Genomic DNA, 13,388 nt, shown 5'->3' with positions numbered 1-13,388 from the left:
GCTACATTGTAGCCACAGCCGCCCTGGGGCGCGCAGACAGAGGCGAGGCTGCCGCACACTGGCGCCACCGGGCCCTCTGACCACCACCAGTAGGCAAACATGGGGTTAGTATCCTGCCCAAGGATATTTAGCATGCAGCCAGGAGGCAGCCTGGGATCGAAACACCGACCTTCTGATTAGTGGCTGACCTGCTCTGCCACCTGAGCTACAGCCACCCCACTTATATAAATTTACGAAGTTTGCAGCAGAACACCATAAGAAGTCTGTGTGAGCTGCTGTGTTTCTGTCTAGAGGCGAAACACTAAACAAAGTAAAAAATACTGCTGAGCAGAATGACGAAAAAGTAGCAGAAAAGCCAAAATCATTTCCACATATGAGGATGTGAACTCTCAGAAGAATTATTTTAAATCAGTCCTCAAATTCAGAGGTTCAAAACCAGTCGGACAGTTGACTGACAGATAGTTTCATGGTGAAGTGAGGCCTGTTCCCTTGATATTCCATGACAAATCAAGCCGATTAATTATTTGGATTTCATCACAATTTTTAAAATTGTATTTGGTACCATTTCACTGGAACCTTCAGTATGAGGTTCGGAGCAAGTGAGAGCAACTATCATTACACTAAGAAACCAAAACAACCCTATCAGAGAGAACAAGAACTCAAAAGTCTGGTATATTCTTAAAAACAATAAACACACTGACTAGTTCAGTAGCACTAAAAGGCCTGAAAGACCACGGAAGAAAACTAAAGTGGATAATTGCAGTGTTATTTCCTTGGATAGGCAGAAAAAACTTCTTCACAATAACTAACCAAGTCAAACACATTCTCGAATAGGTCAATGCCAAGATCTACAGTCAAGTGATGGCTGTTTATGACAAGGTGCAAACCACCAGTTACACTCAAGAGTGAGAAGGCTTTGCCTCAAAAGTTGGGAAAACATCTTTGGACAGATTGAATGGAAGAGAAAAGTACAGCGAGGGAGAGAAACGGCTCGGGAAGATAGCACATCATCCGTGAAACATGGCCGAGGTAATGTTATGGCCTGGTCATGTATGGCTGCCAGTGATAGCAGCTCACTAATGTTTATTGATGATGCGACTGGTGATAGAAGCAGCTATGAACTATGTAATCTGTACTTTCTGCTCAGATTCAGCCAGATGCTGTAAAACTGGTCATACAGGGCTTCTCAGTGCAAATACATAATAACCCAAAGCATACTGCAAAAGATATCCTTCAACGGCCAAATCAGTCACCTGATCTCAACCCAATAGAGCATGGTTTTTTTGGGGGGGGCTATGTCAGGAAGTGTATCCGGTATAAAAACTGCCAAATCAAACATGCTGAGCTACCCGCTGTGGTGACCCCTTGTGACAAGGGAGCAGCCAAAAGTAGCTAAATACAAAACTGAAGGCAGAAAGACCAACAAATAAGCAGCAGCTGAAGGTGGCTGCTGTGAAGGCCTGGCAGGGCATCTCTAGGGAGGAAACACAACATTTGTTCATGTCCATGGGTTCTAGACTTCAGACAGTTATTGACTGCAAAGGATTTTCATCCAATGCATAAAAAACAATTCTTGTATTTAAGAATATGTTTGTTTGTCTAGTTACTTTTGTGCCTCTTGATATAGGGACTGTGTACAAAAATGACTGTAATTCCTGAACAGTTAATGCAACACTTTGGTTTAAAGTCTTGACTCAAAGCTGAAAGTCTGCACTTCAATCAACACGTGATTAATCTAAAATCCACTGGGTTAGTGTACAGAGACAGAGAGATCATGCAGGAGGAAGCGCGGTAAGATGTAAAACATATGCAAAAACTAAAACTGAAAATCAGGTTTCTTGAGGAGAGTTTGCAACATACACATTTCTTTATATTTTAAGAAATACGTGCAAAGATTTATTTAAATATGCAACCATACGTACGACATATGAGGAAAAACTACGGTGGCCCTGAGAGGCCAAATGGACTGCAACTTAAGAAAACACCAGCAATAAGAAAAACGCTGCAAAAGCACACAAAACACAACGGAAATAGGAAAAACGAAATAAGAAGAAAGAAAACAGAAATCGGGAAAAAAACCAAAACATATTTCCAAAAGCACAAGGGAAGTGTTTCTGGGGAGACAATAACCCGACGGACCAGTTGCAGGAACCAATATGCTAAGAATTGCGCTGGGAGACACAAGAAGTGGAGGATCTGTCGGTTTTGTGAGGAAAGAAAAGATGAGAGGTAAGTGTGTTAGCCTAACTATTAGCCTAAAATCCGTCATCAGTATTATATGAATCATGAGATTAAAACACTTGCCTAGCATGTTTTGGTTCCTGCAACTGGTCCGTCGGGTTATTTCTCCCCAGAAACACTTCCCTTGTGCTTTTTGGAAATCATTTTTTTCCTATTTCCGTTGTGTTTTGTGTGCTTTTGCAGTGTTTTTCTTATTGCTGGTGTTTTCTTAAGTTGCAGTTCGTTTGGCCTCTCAGGGCCACTGTAAAAAACAGAGTTGGTGCATAACAAGCCTGAAAGTCAATATTACAGCTCAAATTTACGCAAGCTTTCTTTTAATTTCTTTCAGTAGACTCCAGGCTTCATGAAGGACATTTTCTGCTTGTTTCATTGTGTTTTTCTATTCAGGTATGATTTTACTACATGGGATCATTGTCATCCTGAAAAATGGAGCAGACTCCCTCCAGATGATATTATACTGTGGATCAAAATCTAAAGGTGGTTTTGACATAGGCTGTGTCGTGTTTTACAGAAGGCTGCAGACACTTACTGTTGTACTGCTGCCCTGACTTCCTCTGCACATATTGATAACTTGAACCAAAAATGTCAAATTTGGTCTCATCACTTCATAGAACCTGTAGCCACTGATTTTCAGTCCAGTTCTTGTGATATTTGGCATACTTGAGCCTTTTCGTCCTGTTTCCGTTCATTAAAAATGGCTTCTTGGCAGCCGTTTTTCTGATGAGGCTTCGCCGAGCAGTAGATCGATCAATTGAAGCACCAGCTGCATCTCTCACTTCCTGTGTCAGGTCTTTGCTTGATTTTTTCCTGTTACTTCAGAATATGACTTTATCTGCTGAAGAAGTTTTTTTTTAGTCCTGCCACTTCTTTTGTCCTTTTTGTTTCTTCACATTCTGTAAGGACACTGTGCACACCATGCTGAGATATGCGAAGGTTTCAGGTAATAGTCATTTTTGGACTCACTTTGTTGGTGCCAAAAGACTATTTTGTGTCTGTCATACTGTGTTATGTTTGGCATTTTCATAGGCTAATCTAAAGAAATGGGAACAAATAATGTGTTTTTATTACAAGCTGCTAGTAACAAAGTGACTGAATTTAAAATTGGTCCTTTGCTGTCTGTAATGTGTAGACACAACATTGGTTCATCCCATGCCTTGTTTATGCATAAATGATTCATAGGTCAGTGTTAAGTGGCTTTACCAACAAAAACATTCCTGTGAAAATGGTCAGGTAAAATCAATGGACTGAAAATCAGTGGAAAAAGCAGCCAATTTCCAAAGAAGAACTTTAAAAGACCTTCAGAAATTTTAGACAAGTATTTTAGACAACAAAAAAAATGAAAAATAACTAGAAAGCATGGCTCCTTCGAAACAAAAATATAAAAAATTAGGGTTGCAGTGTTGCGGACTTTATACCGGTCCATCATGATGAAAAGAGAGCTGAGTGGAAAAGCGAAGCTCTCAACTTACCAGTCGATCTACGTCCCTACCCTGACCTGTGGCTACGAGTTCTGGGCAATGACCGAAACATCAATGAGCTTTTTCTGAAGCGTTGTTGGCCTCTCCCTTAGAGTTAGGGTGAGGAGCTCAGCCGTTCAAGAGGGGCTCAGAGTACAGCTGCTACTCCTCCACATCGAAAGGAGCCGGTTGAGGTGATTTCAGGCATCAAACAAGGATGAGAAAGGCATGACCCTCTGGGAGGAGGCCCTGGGGCAGACCCAGGACACGCTGGAGAGATTATATCTCTTTGCTGGTCTGGGAACACATTGGTGCACGCCTGGATAACCCTGTGACCTCGGATGAGTGGAAGAAAATGGATGGATGGGTGACACAGTATTGTACATTATTTCTACTTTACAGTAAACAAATCACATTTAAAGACCAAAGCAACAATTTTTCTAACAACTATTGCAGCTAGAGCCTAAAGTTTAATATCATCTAAACTATATTAAATGACAATACACAGCCACATATTGCTCGATCAATCCACACACTAGTGTTGTGCTGTAAATATTTACTGCTGGTTTGTGCATTTATCCCCAGCTGCACAAAATGCACTATTTACTCTTAAGTAAATATAATTTCCTAAAGAAACTGCAGAGCCAAGCTGTCTTAGGAAATTAACAGAAGAAATATGATTAGGGTTGCCAACCGTCCCTTAAAATACGGAATCGTCCCGTATTTCGAAACAAAAGTACACGTCCCGTATTGAGCTAATAAGGGACGCACTTTGTCCCGTAATACAGTGAGAATCAAAAGTAGTCTATAAATGTTTATGGAATTAACACTTTGTTTGAAAACATAATTCCCAGCCCCTCTCCTGCTTTGTGACACATGAGCTGACAGCACACTTATGACAATTCGAGTATGACAATTCAGATTACCGCTCATCTCATTGGTCGAGGAAAGGTCGCTTGCGGAGAAAATACCGGAAGACGACAGATGACCACAACAAGAAGCATGGCCAACAGGGAAACAAACGCCGACACTGCGGTGCAAGTCTCGGACGACAGTACACCTAAAGCTGGACATACACTGTGCGATTTTCAAACTGCACGATTGACTCGCCCGATGCTCTGATGCGACCTGAGTGCTCACACTGTGCCTCCATAAAATAAAGGTTATAACAGAAAATCTGTCGCTCTCTCTCGCTTTCTCTCCCTCTCTGTCTTTCACTCACACAGACACACCACCACCATCAACTTTGCTAAATTGCTAATGAAAAACATTGATCAGGCAGCTGTGATTAAGCAGCAATGTAAATCCAATTATTTTCACGGTTGTTGTGGTCGTGATAATTTTGTGATGCCACATCGAAAAGGCTCGGATGAGCTTTCCAAAGTTCTACAAGTTGTGCCTCCATCGCTTGTGTCCAGAACACCGTCTTTTTCACCGACGTTTATGTGTTTGCGCGTGAGCAGTGTGAGCGGCTGCGGTGACACGTCACGAGCGATTGATGATCGGAGCTGGTCGTGAGGTGTTAATCGCTTCTCGTTACCCCACGTATACTACACGACACACGATGAAGGCCAAAATCGGTCCGATCACCAAATCGGTCGCACGACTCAAAAATCGTCTCAAAATGGGCCAAAAACCGCACAGTGTGAGCCCAGCATTAGAGCAGCAATGTTTGTTCCCCTCAGAGAAAGGGAAGAATGGGAAAAGGAAAACACCTGGCTGGAAAAAGTTACTATGGGCATGTGCAGTGAATATCAGCGCTATGTGGCCAGAAGTGTGATAATATAACTTATTTTGTGTAATAAACAACTGCAAGGATAGATGATTACAACAAATAGATCACTAATACATAAAAGTAATACATAGATGAATAATGATGATGAGTTATGATGCGTAATCATGGGAACAAGTGGGTTTACAAACAGGAGCAGCTGATTAGCATTAGAAAAGCTGAAATAATACCTCAACTGAAGCCAATTGTACTAAATGCACTAAATGTGCACTGTTACAAGAATATTATTCTTTCTATTGTTTTCTATTATTTTAAGTTAAGTAGGACAGAGTTCTTTTAAAGAAAGGTTTACTTATATTCTCAAAAGTTAAGCATGACAGGCTTCTGTTTAAGAAAGAGACCTGTTTTATTGTGTTAATGTTGTCATTTTGAGCTAAAAATAAATGGCTAAATGATCATTTGTTTCCCATATGGTCATATCACAAAGAATATGCATCTGCTTAAATCAACTTCAAGTCAAATGGTTAAAAAAATAATTTCACACACAAAAAAAGAGCTACCACACTGGGAAGGGTGAAGACAACTGGCCCTGGCCACGAGGTGTCCCTTATTTATTTTTCAGGGAGTTGGCAACCCTAAATGTGATGTTTCTGTAGCTCGACGGCGTGGAGCATATAAAACTGGGAAAACTGTCCAGTCACTATATGGCTTTGCAAAGTGCGAAAACTGCTGGGGGTGGGGGCTTATTTTGAACTTGTCACTGTATTTTGCACCAGAAAGCACTGTGTTGCAACTCATTAGAATGGCTCATGTCATCAAAGTGGCTATCTAAACTGTTAATTACATTGAGCCAGAGGTCTAATTATGTCAGTTATACAGCCTTTCTTACTGACAAAGACATTACCCACAGCCTACCCATACCAAACCAAGCTGAGGATGAGTTTCTCTGATGGTATTATTTCTGACTGAGGAAAACAACTGCAATTGCATATTTCTCGAGACATCTCAGACCGGTCACCATCTGTTCATACTAAAAGGAAGGGGGGGAAATTATGGGGGCAAGTTATTACGCAGCCATTTTACTGGTCACACTGGGCTGTATGTGGCAAAATGAATTTGTGTCCTACTTTAGGAGGAACAACTGAGCTTGGGGCTGCAAGAATAGCGAGCTCTGAGTGAGAAGTGAGATAGGCTAACAGATTGCTTAGGTCTTGCCGTGGGATTTATGGAAATTCTATAAAACATAAAACATGGAAGAACACCTAGAGGAAACATTTGTTTCTATGACAGTCTGCACTTTGTGTGGCTTCTGCACGTTTCCGATGACAGAGATGAACAAAGGGTCAGCGATGTGACCCAGGGTCATAGTGCTGTCCAAAAGGCCAATAATGCCTGTGACAAATGTCAGAGAATCTGGTGTTACTGTGAACCTGCATGGATTTATTGATTCCCTCTCTTTTTGTTTCTGTTCACAAAAGCTCTGACTCAAGTTTTATGCCCACTGCAAGCCATAAACATTTCCCAGAGTCAACAACATCCCTCCATTTTTTACACAGTCTCCCACCTCTTCCCTTTGTGTGACCGGCCTCTTCATTTGAGTGGATTTGTTTTGTCCCTCTTGTTTAGGCCTGGGCTAATCTCCCTCATCGGCACAGCTTTGGCCTGCTCTTTCACCCACTCTCCCTTGGAAAGACTGTTTGTAGTAAAGATTGTAATCTAACGGCTAATCTTTACGGCTTTCTCCAGGGCAGGGGCACAGAGCCTGGCCGAATGATTTGCCAGAGATGCAGAAACTTCTTTGTGAGCTGGGATTGAAGGAAAGAGATTCTACACATATTCAGATGTGGCAGCTGTCGCTGCTGGAGTTGTCAAATAGTGAGCCAGAAGGTGTGTCAGGTTGTATTTGTTTTATGATAACGCTCATTACTTATAGATTCTCATACAGTTCAGTTTTCCTTACTGTATAGAGAGCCAATTATTCAAAAACAGAAGATGTGTGTCTGAAGTGTTCCCTACTACTCTTCCTCTCTTTGCTAGTAAAGCCACATATGTCTGTCATAATGAGGCACAAGCAGTACCACCAAGCTGCCTCTCGTCACTAACACAACACAAAGAGATTTACTAATGCAGACTGTTAACACAGCCAGTTTTAAACACAGCCTGGGTTTTATACAGCACTACAGCAAGCAGTCCCTGGACGGCATGCATTATACACATCTAATTAAGTCTTCACATGTCTATAATAAACCACATTATGCCTTTGGGGGCTAGAGGGCAGGTCAGTAGCTGGCGTCGAGCTTGTGTGAGACAGCCAGTTGTCAGCACACATGTGTGCGTGCATGTCCGAGTTTGTGTTTTTTCAGAATCATGCCGATGATAGCTATTTAACTTTCACTAATTAACCCAGAATAAATCAGGACACCACAGTAAATATTTGTAGCCAAGGGAGTAGAGCGACGGAGATGCTCCTCTGCGGTGCTATCACACCACTGGTTGATGAGAAAGGACTGTGGCGGGGGTTGAGTGAAAGATGCACAGAGAAAGGGACAAACTGAGACAGAGAGACAGAGATGGAAAGAGAGCATGGCTGAGGAGGGCAGCTGGCCAGCTGTTAGTATAGTTTGATTGGCCTGTGGAGAGCTGCCTCTGTCTTTTCATGGCACCAGTAAAGTGCAGTGTTCCCAGTAGCAGGTGGCCGCTGCCCATCGCCTACCTCCCCCTGGGACAGCAGGGACAAAGATCATCAGTCGCTCCCTTGTTTTTTATTAAACACCTTCATGGTCTGCGGCTCCATAGCTACTGAGAAGGAAACAGAAAGGCTCTTTTTTCACACAGAATAATTAATCAGCACATTAAAGTCAGGAAAACTATTTTTAATGGCACAGCTACACTGCACTCCCCCCCCCCCCCCCCCCCCCCCGTTTCTCTGACATCAAAGTCTCAGAAGACCTGATGCTACAAATCAGAGGCGCTTCAAACAGCCCACACAGATTTACACAGGTTGCTTCAGACATGGCATAAAAGTGTGGAGTAGTCGGCCTTTCCTTCACGAAGCCGGGCTTGGCAGTTGGAGGGATAAGGCTACGGTAAACCGAGGGAAAAGAACAGCCTCTGTAAGTGCTCTGAGTGCTTTCACCCCCCTCTTCCTCTCCACCCGAGCAGCTTGACAGCCAGGTCTCGGTGACCGTGTTTGTGACAATCAGGCTACCTCACATCATCACTTGGTTTAGCTGTTGCCATAGCAACGCACGGTACAGTAACACCGCCAGCCTCGGCTCGATTGTGAGCTGATACTCCTGGTGTTTGCTCTTTTCAGTGCCAGAAAACTGTATTTCCACATTGTTAGCCACACAACGCAAAGCAAACTCCAATTTCGCTCAGTGTCTCCATTTTTTTCCGTCTCTGTCTCTTGCCCCCCCTCCACCCCCACGCTCTCCTCTCTCCACTCCGTCTCTCTAGAGGGGTGTAATTCAATTCTCTGAATACACTTCAGAGAGGAGTGTGAAGACTCATTTAAGCCTCTCTAACACTTGTGAGTTTTTGTACCAAATGTTACTTATTTTCACTGGCTTTGGATCCTGGAAGGCCGTGCGTTTGTTTTTTTCTGGCTTCGTCCAGTAATTCAACTATTCTGAGGATTATTTTTCCTGGAATCTGAGATGAAATTCAAGCAAACTGCAAAATCAGTTTGGTTTCAAACTTTGCAAAATTACTCCTATTTTTTGCTGAAACAATTTTGTCTGATTTCTCATATTTTTCAGGGGTGATAAACGGTCCTTTTTTAAAAATAGCAGCACCGACCAGGATTCACTGGCGTTTATTGTAGAAAAAAGCCTAATAAATGAATGATACCACATATTAGCCTGCGCGGCTATTATCCGAGGAAAATGAATGTGAGGTTCATTCGTTAACTGCCCCTCTTTGTTATTCAGATTCACTCCATTGTGCAACTTCAGCACCGTGAAGGCAGAGCAAAGAATCAGAAGTTGTCTGGCGACAAAGGTGTTACTCAAAGGTGAGACAGACTGATGGGACAAAAGCTTTGAGAGGCATATTGTAACACTGCTCCTCCTTGGAGTGGTTATCTCCCTCCACTGTCCTTGAGCTTTTTTGAGCAAGTCAGCAGACATTCTGCCAAGCAAAGTCCATTTCTTTAGAGGTACACGTTTATATAAAAGCAAGGAAGCAATCTCTTACCGAACGGTTGTCCGTGTGTAATTAGGATTACAGTCACATTTAAATGGAGTGTTTACTTGGCTCTGTGTCGTGAGCTGTGGCAGCGAGAGCTTTTCTGCTTGTGGATATGAGCTGGCAAGAAGGTCAGGATGTGGGCTGGCAAGAAGGGCACCGTGTCACTCCCGACCTCTCGGAGGGGCTTTGCTGCGAGGGGTGGGGTGGGAAGGGGGACGATGACATGTGTCTCGCTCTGCCAAGTCCTGCTCCAGCACTGTAATAATACCCAATTATAACCTGGACTAATTGGAATGGCGTTTTGTTTTTCTTTCTGTTATTTCAGAAAGCTGACAGCAACAACTCACGGAAGGATCGATGGCGGATTACGAGGCTCATGGAGCTGCATAGAGAGGAGGGCTCAGACTGAGGCAGCAGCTCTCATTAAAGCCCGGCCTGATCTCAGCCAAGCCCTGGGAAAGGAGGGTGAAAAAGGCAGGAAAAAACAGAGGAGGGAGGAAGAAAGGGGAAAGCTGCAGGAAGAAAAAAAAACAGAGAAAAGTTTACTGTCCCCTTTGGACATGGCCTCTGCTGGACTCTTATAAATGGGTATTGTTCCCCATGAAGCACACAGCGACTGTTTACAGTTTCCCATAAAGGAGGGCTTTATTCCTGCTCAGGGATGCATTGTGACAAGATAATTTGAATAGCTGAGGTCTTACCACAAAGCTATAAACATTTACGGGCAGTTGACACGGAGAATAAAGAATGAGCCACGTAACCTCTGCAAGATGCCGGCCTGACTCCTGATGACACAGCCAAAGCTCAGTCGACTACTTCCAAACTCTGCCGCCGTCCTCAACACGCTGGCAGACGGGGCGAGGAGGAGAGACAAACGCAGAGAGGAAAATGCAAACGAGCACATAAAAAGGAGCAAAAGAAAGACAGATAACTAAAGAGAGGCGATGCAGGTCTCCGACGTCCCCTTTGACTTGTTCCACAATGAAATGGCGGTGTCTTGTTTTTATGTTTTATCACAGAAGTCGACCGCGAGAGCAGACCCACGGGAGCAGCCAGACATGAGGCTGAATTCGATTAGACGGTAATCGGAGATGGACAGGCAGTGGTGCAGTCAGCGCCCGCGAGCCGAGGGGACTCCATAAGCAAACTATCCCCATGACTTTCTAGTTTAGCGATCCGTCGCGGTGGCCTTTATGAGTGTTTATAATCCACGACTTAGCTTGGTTTCGAGCTTTGTTTTAACTCTCAAAACCATCCTCTGGAGTGCGTGCAGTAATAATATCAGGACTCAGATCCATTAATGAATTACCAACCTCATCTCACTGCTGCTGCCATCTCCACGGGCTTAAGTAGGGAAACTGAGGTCTTGGGGAATTAATCACATTGGATTGCATTTTCTTTGAGGCTTTCCCATCTACACACAATCTTCCACCTCTCTGTCTATCTTTCCCGCTCTCACTGCTACAAAGTTGTGTTTCCTTTTTCCCTTTTTTCTCCTTGTGCCTTACTTGGCATTCTGTTCATTCTCCAAGATGTTTCCAGCGTAACCAATGATTAACAATTATGCCAGTGCATCTAATTAATGCCGGCTAATTACGAGGTTGAGATGCTGATGGGGAATGGGGGGTAGGACTAGGAGATTGCAGCATCAGAAATAATCAGGAGAGAAGAAGAGGCTGTAGCAAAAAGCCAAAAAAAAAAAAAAAAACAGAAGAAGATAAAGAGAGGGAGAAGATGAGTGTCTTAATTGGCGTGCTCAGTTTTTGTCTCAGGACCCTGAGCTTATTACATTAAAAAAAATTGGAAAAGTTGTGCATAAAATTGTTATACATACTCATCTAATTTATTAGCCATGTGCATCACATTAAAGAAAAAATAAAAGGGATACACAGGATGTCTGTTTTCCCACTTCTGAACTGGATGGGAATTAAGTTTAAACCACGTGAGGTCCCTGGAGTGGCGGGGAAACTCAAGCCATAATTACGTCCATAAAATGCCCACAGACAACTAATTTGCTGTTCATTTGTCAAGAGCTGGTAAACCGAAATAGCCAACGCATGCACGAAACACGCACACACACGTCGACCTTTAATATATATATAAATCACACCAACTAACGATCGCTCGCTCTTCATTTACCCTATTTCTTTTTTCCTTCTTTTACAATCCACACACCATAGACCTCTGCCCAGTTTCCCACCTCAAGCAATACTTCATTGGGAAAATAGCCAAGAAAAACGAGCTCTCTCCACGGCTCATAATGAGGCTGCACGGAGCGTTCATTAGCATAGTCAGTGTCTACGGTCCTACAGTATATCGGGGCGTTATGTTCAGTGACGTTTTTATTCCTACAACTATTCTGTAAGGGCTCCATAATACTGTCCAAGAAAGAAAACACATCATATATTAAAGGGACATGATTCCTGCTTCCTATTCAAATGAGCACATCTGAAGAGAGCAAAGATGGAAGAGGGGGAAAAAAGAAAAGGGAAAGGGGGGGGCGTGGTTGGGGAATTACCCGGAGAATAGTAATTATATTCAGAGGAACCAATTTAGAGTGCATGTTTGTTGTTTTTTATCTTTCGGCTCAGAGAAGAGGTAGGAGGCTGCGCAGCTCGGAGCGGTGACACGGGTCCTCTTCAGTCTTCCGAAGTGCATTAAACTAAATGATTGACAATGATTGAAACCACATGGAGCCTGAGGCAAATTACCGGGGGTGAGACTTCATTGTGCAGATCTGCTGCTGAGCTGCTTTCACAATTCATGTTTAGAGTGGGGTGGGGAGCTTTCTGCAAAAAAGGGATATTTGTTAGTCATACAAATGTAACATAAAGTTCAAGAGGAGGATAAAGAAACGTTTCCGCATCCTGTAAGAAAGGATGTAGCTCTCAGTGGGTTGTGAGAGGCTGAGCTAACACTGCGGCCTGCTCAAACACAATCAGAACAGCAGCAGGTGAAATCAGGGCCAACAAGCTCGACTCCAGGGATGTTTGTCATCGAGTGTTGAACAGGGCGGGTGGCGGTGGTGGGGGAGTGGAGGGTTATGTTTAGCGCTGTCAAAGCGAGCTATCTGTGTTTGAGATGCTGCATTGAATAGCGCTTCCACCTGGCAGAACTCAGCCTGAGTGGATTTCCATCTATTTTCCAAGTCCTCACCCTTTTAGTGTCAAGGTAGGAAGCGTTAAGTTCGATGGGAATCTTAAATAGTAAATCAATAGTGCGGCATTTATTTCTTTATTTTCATTCAGGAAGTTGCATCTTAGTCAATATCCTGCTTCATTCATCCTCACCTCCATCTTCCTCGCAGCATCGTCGAGCCTCGCGTGCACATCTGACCTCGTTAAGTTCAAATGAAAATGTGCAAAATAATCAGCGGCTCCCATCAAAAGCAAACAAAAAAGAGCGAGAGAGAGAAATGGGAAATTTTAGGAGTGTTTCAAGACCACCTGTGAAAAATAAACATTAAAATTCAAGGATTGCGTGCAGTCTTTTTTTTGTAAAGCCTTCTCTTTACTTAAAAGTCCATTAAGTTGTTTCAAGCTGTGAATGGTGCGCATATAAATGTGAGCAGAGACGCATATTAAACCCTTGCTTTTCATAAGTGACATTTTTGTTAACGGCAGCTTAAGACTGATTTCTTTTTGAGTTCGGAGAAGCTGAACTTTGGGCATTTAGTCGCTGGCTCTCGACAGAAGTAAATGTCCAGTTAATTAGTTTCCAGGGTGTATGGGGCATTCGCAAGCAGGAAAAAGAAAAGGGGAAAAAAG

General features: G+C 43.2%; 1 long non-coding RNA gene across 1 annotated transcript; it reads left to right on the top strand.

The window, feature by feature from the left end:
- The first annotated feature begins 1,549 nt into the window (after window positions 1-1,549).
- LOC147337648 (uncharacterized) lies at window positions 1,550-12,090 on the top strand. The gene is made up of 3 exons (XR_015124857.1): window positions 1,550-2,229; window positions 9,363-9,445; window positions 9,947-12,090. It is a non-coding gene; the product is annotated as an uncharacterized LOC147337648 (long non-coding RNA).
- The last annotated feature ends 1,298 nt before the right edge of the window (window positions 12,091-13,388 follow it).

Source organism: Aulonocara sp. 'chitande type north' Nkhata Bay, linkage group LG2, assembly GCF_057382095.1.
Source record: "Aulonocara sp. 'chitande type north' Nkhata Bay isolate Kocher_YH1m ecotype deep benthic linkage group LG2, A_spYH_male_GT1.1, whole genome shotgun sequence".
Taxonomy (NCBI): Eukaryota; Metazoa; Chordata; class Actinopteri; order Cichliformes; family Cichlidae; genus Aulonocara; species Aulonocara sp. 'chitande type north' Nkhata Bay.
The sequence above is the reverse complement of the archived record's forward strand: the minus strand, read 5'-3'. Positions and strand labels throughout refer to the sequence as shown.